The following is a 6,000-nucleotide window of genomic DNA, read 5'->3' as shown; positions in this document are numbered from 1 at the left end:
GTGTCCATTTGATCTTCGGGAACACTCTTCTTGATAAACATAGCGGTTCATGGGTCAATATCTCTTAGATATGAGTCAATCGCTATGTTGGGTGCTACTTGGTAAGGAGCTTGAAACCTCTTGAATGCTCTTTGAAAGCTAGTATTGAAAGTTGTTAAAGGCTTATTCGGTGACTTCTTAAGAGAGGTGAGCTGATGGTACAGTGTTCCGGGGTCTACATACACTCAGAATTGATCAATGAAAGCTTTCTCCAAGACATCCCAACCAGTGATGGAATTTGCTAGTAGGGTTAAATACCAATTATATTCATTCTCCCCAAGTGAATATGGGAAGATTATACACACTACATCTTGGTGTTCAATGTTATTACAAATGACTACATCTTTGAATGCTTCAATATGCTCATCAACCGTCCTGCCCCCCAAATAATAGAATTTGCTACAAAATTTATCTGGGTTTTTGGGTAGGTCATGTATATCCCCTAGTATATTTCCTAGTGGTGTGTGGTCTTGGTTAAAGTAGTCCATTGAAGGTGGTGATGGTGGAAATTGAGTCACAAAAGGTGTAGCGATAGGCTGAGGATTAGGGATCAGTTGATCTTCTACGTTGAGTATGGATGACTGCATTGGTGAGGCTGTTGAGGGTTTTCTCTTAGCTTTGTTCATCTTTCTCCTAGTGGTAGGTCCTAAATCTACTAAATTGGATGGTGAAAAACTACTCCTAAGGACTCTGTGGAATCTCTCAGGAGAGAAAGATGATATATGATCTAGCTTAGTACCTCAATTTTTTGGTTGCGGAGGTGGTTGTGGGTTTTCTTATGGAAGAAGTTGCCTCTGTTCCTCCTCTTCTATACGTATAGTCTTTATCTTTCATTGTCAAGGACTTGTCATGCTCACAACAAATCACTATAATCCCCTGTACTATCCCAAGCAAGATTGTATAGTTGAGTGACAATTTTGTCTTGCTTGTAGTTGAGGTTGGGTTGTGTAAATGGTAAAAAAATATCTCCTAGAAGTGCCATGTATGTGGTTAATCAATGAGGGGACTAGTATGTGTCCCTCCTTCTAGCACCAGTTTTTGTTGATGACTGTTTTGACACACTCGCCGACAGTCAGGTAGCCAATGTGAACACTCACCACCTCTCTTGAAAAGCAATAAGTTCTGGGGAACTAATCACTCCAAGGTCTCTATAGTCGGGTCTCGATGATGATGGGTATCCCAATGGTCGATGTGGTTGTACCTATTAAGGGGCCTACTGGTTAAAACTAAATCCCACTAATCATTAATAACTTCACTTCCTTTTTTTTTGTATTTTATGGTTTTAAGATTCTTCTGGAATTAAACTGCAAGAGATAGGGAAACAAGAAAACAACAATGAAACCAATTCAATAACAACTCAACAAACTACTCAACTAGTTCTCTGCAATCCAAAATTATCAGATATTATCCAAATTAGCATTCAACAATAGTCCTCCAGTAAACCTGCAAAGTCAACAAATTCACAGACTCATGGAAAGAATATCACCAAAAATATTGTCTACCTCAATAATTCGCATACACCACTTACGTGTGCAATATGATTCATAAAGCAATAAATGGAAGATCAAAACACATTGCTAATTCAAAATAATAGACATTACTAGATCACAAAGAATAATTTCATAGAATATATGCATAGATCAGGCAATCTACAAGTTGTTTCTTGTATTAATTTCAAAGAATGTGTAACAAAAATAGCTTAAGTTCATAACAATCTGCAAAATAATCTAAAATTTCTATGTGGGCCTCAAATCATGAATTTGTGGACCCTTACAAATGCATCAAATTTCTCAATTTATGGAGTTTTCTACCCTACTTTCTAGGAAATAAACCTAATCTAAATTAAGAACTCAAAACAAGGAGTCATAGTTAACTTGCAAGTTTCTGCCTCTAGACTCTAGTTAACTTCTACGAAAGAGAGGTTCAGTGAGCACTACAAAGAGAATGTTGTATGAACCTGACTCTTGTAGTCATATATAATTTTGTTCAAAATTGGAAAATGAGTTGGAGCTGCCGTCAGAGTGCCAGTGGAGAAGTCATGCAAAATCTCTTCTGATAAATCCTTCTATCTTTAGTAATTGTAGGTTCATCTTCTACTTCTTTTTATAAGATTTATAATTATTAATGATACATGCAACTTCTTTAGTAGGAGGATCAGCAACATGCTTGATTCTAAATTTATACTTTTTCAAAATTTCCTCTGCCTTCTCTCTTTTCTTCTCCAACTCCCCTATTGTTTATGTTGCCTCTTGACATTGTGTAATTAAGTAAGTATATCTATCCATCAGTGTGACATCGAACTGAACTGGAGGTCCCAAATGTTGGGCCTCATATGCATCCCACTAGCTCAATACTTTCTCTTCCTCCATGACCCCTATATTAGTTATCCCTAATCCAAAAAATCTGAGTAGATGCTTTACAAAAGCCTCATATTTCAAAACTACCTTGGGGAGAGGAACTCAAATGTCTGCCACATCCTTCACATATTGTTGAAGCATCTCGATCTTCAGCTCCAAAATGTATGCCTAAGAATGCAAGTTCTTACAACTATCACCACCCAAGAGGTCTTCCTCTATTATTACCTCTTCTCCTAGGTGCAAAACTTTACTTAATATCCTGAACTGTTTACTAAATATTTTGAGCTTTCGCTACCATTGCTGAGAAGAAGAAGCTAATGCTCCTCCCACTTGTACCACCTCCTTATACTCCTTCATAGTATTTTGCAAAAATAATTTGATCTTGGAAGAATTTATTTGGGCCCATGACTTTGCTCTAGTGGCCACCTATCTTACCTCTATTAATGCTTTTACCTCTTCTTCTAGAAGTGAATAGGTTGAAGGTAGATTGTCATTTCTATAGGAATCTAGAGGTTTTCCCATCTCTACCAGTGGCTACTTATACTGCTCTAGCTATGCTTTAAGCTCTATGTGGGAGGTATGTTCTTTCTCTATTCGTCCCCTAATGATATTGGTGGCTAGTTCCAAAGTATCCAACTCTTCCCACTTTGTTTGCTTGCCCAATTTTACTTGAGATACTTGGTATTTTGGGGAGGCTTGACCCTCTATGTGAAGTGGAACTACCACATCTACAACCACTTCACTGGAACCTATTCTTGATAAATGATATAAAACCTTAGGTTTCTTGACCTTTCTTGGTTCTTCCATGATTGCTTGTTGTAGCGTAACTTTAGGTAGCTCTATTTTTCTTTTCTTCCTCTCAAAGGTGAATTCGAGCCATTGTGGGACATCTTTGTCCTTGTCACCTTCATGTGGTACCATGTTAGTGGTTACAATATGGATGTCAGCCTATTCTTCTACTTCACCCTCATCCTCTACTCCCATGCATCTGTATCCTTGGAGTGAAGTCATTCGATGGGAAGGACCAGCCCAGAGAGCTACATCTTCATTCAATTGTTTCTACTTGTGCAACTCTTGCAACTTACTATTGAATTCTTCTCTGAATGTCCTTCCCTCCTTATCTATTTCTATCATACCATGTTTGATAGCTATATCCTTAAGGAGGTCTTCTTGGTCTTGAGGGGTCAAGATGAATCTTTCATTCAACAAATCTTCCACCTCACTTGGTTCTTTCTCCCCTCCAAGTGATTGTTGTTTCCTAGGTTGTTCCTCTTTTTGGTTAGAGTCTAATTCAATATTTTTTATAATTACATTCTTGGTGGTAGGCCTAAATGCCTATATCCTAGGTGCCATTGTGGTTGTATCAATGGGTGGTGGTATAGGGGCATTGGTAACTGGGACCTATGTTGTAGCTGTAGGAGGAGGCCTAATGGGTGCATCTTCATCTATTTTTGTTTCTTCTTCTTTCTCTTGAGCACCTTATCTTGCAGTCTGTCCTATAATTGTCCTTGGTGGAAGAACTTCAGCGAGTGGCACAACTCCTAGTCCATCTGTTACTCCAAGGTCTGAAACTTTCTTCAACAATTTAGATTTTCTTATCTGCACAGGAAGCTTTTCTATTAAGTCATCAGTGTTATCTTCAGGGTCAACTGCATCATCCGGGTCAGTGGATTTATTTTTTCCTTGAGCTCGATATTGTCTTGTGAGCATATTCCTTATAACCCCTTGACTAGGACACATATGAGGTGGACTCTTTCTGCTTCCCCTTTTAAGCACTCAGCCTAACCCTTAAACTGATCCACTATTTGGTTCTGGTGATGACGTCTTGGGAGACTTTGCCTATATTCAGATCTTCATGTGTCGACCACCTTATAGGGGAGAGGACCCTTTTATCAATTTCCTTCTCTTTGTATGCAAAGTCCAGTAAATCTCCATCATCCCTTAGGTCTTTAGGGAGATTAGTTTCTATTTTAAAATCCTTAATTTGGGGTACAAACAGTCTATTATTATTCTTTTCCCTTACTTCAAAATTGTCTTGGAGATTTGCCAAAAAATCCTCCAGTGTGGGCTTGTGCCCCTCATATACTTTAGACATATTTTGCTTGAGTTTCCCATAGGGATCATAGTACTCCCTAGCATAATCAAATTCTTGTAAGTTCAAATCTTGGAGTTCCTGCTCTGCCAACTACGCCACCTGGATTTTTGAACAAGAAAAATACCCAATAGAAATTGAAAAATATATTCCTACCTTATGTTTTGATGATAGGAGGGATTGAAGGTCGAGCAGTTGTCTGACATATTCCGGCAAAATGATGCAATCATTACAATAACTTGGAAGTAGCATAGGGTTCCCTATAAACTCCCTAACCCTTATGTAATTTTAGCATTGGTTTTGAATGAACCAACATGCCCATTCCTCAATGATGGTCATGGCTTCAGGGCTTATTTTGTACCCTGTATCTCCTGTTAGTTTAATAGTTATAGGGAAGTGGAAGGCATCATTGATTCCCATAAAGTGTGCCTTTTTGTTAGTGAGGGGGAGTTGGGAATAATATTCCCAAACCTTCTTTTGCCTTCTTCATCCCCAAGTTGACCTTCCACCTGTAAGCCTGGAAACTTACCTTCTCAGGCAGCCGCCCAAATGACATAGGAGGTGAAAAAGAACTTCTTTGTTTAGTGGACCTCCTTCATCTATCTGCATATGTTATCTGAAAGGATCTGAGCCTAATCAAAATATTCTTTCCCTATGAGGATGTTAGTCATGAATTGGAACATCCAAGGATGAAAGTGCTTGCATTCAGGCTTATCAAAGTCCTTGCTCAACATGATGATCAAATCCCTCCATGGCTCTTCGAAATCTGCCCTCAATATATCAGTGGCCTTTAAGCTTGTATTCCTCTCTTCTTCTTGCCAATTTTCATTCATGTGCCTCTTGTTTGAGGTCACATTACTATTCCATAAACCCAGGGCTTCTTCTTCAATAGAAAGGAATATTTCATCTCTTGTGGGGATCCCAAACACAAATCCTAGGATGTTTGGAGACAAATCAATCACCGTCTTGCCCTGTGCATCTATGCATTTCCTAGTATCAGGATCATAAAACTGAGCAATTGTCATGATAAATTCAGGGGCCTATACCGACTGTGGGAAGATAGTAGCCTCCACTAGGCCTGATCTTTTAATTCTTCTCAATGGGGCTTCTAGCCTTGGCTTTTCTAATTGCGCACTGATATCCTCAATTTCAATGTGGCCTATCTCAGTGTTTGTGACCCATTTGATCTGATCATCCAGTTTTGACACATAGACTTGCCCTTGGTAATGGTACTTCATTGTTATGGAAAATTTGTCTATCTCTTTGCCTCACTTGCTGGGAGTTGGGTCCATCTAATCACTTCAATCTACAAGAAAGAATCAAGCATTAATCCATTGTATAAAAACATTAAAAACTAAATCCACCTCGGGACTCCATGGTTTTGGGGTTCCAAGGTAGATAACTCCTTTTTAAACAAATGACCTTGGAACTCCGGGGTTTCGGGGTAAGTAGGCTTAAAACATAAATTCCAAAACTCTGGGGTTCCAGGGTTCCAGGATGGGTAAACTGGAA

This window comes from Cryptomeria japonica, chromosome 8 (assembly GCF_030272615.1).
Source record: "Cryptomeria japonica chromosome 8, Sugi_1.0, whole genome shotgun sequence".
In the NCBI taxonomy this organism is placed as follows: Eukaryota; Viridiplantae; Streptophyta; class Pinopsida; order Cupressales; family Cupressaceae; genus Cryptomeria; species Cryptomeria japonica.
This window is presented reverse-complemented; position numbering follows the sequence as displayed.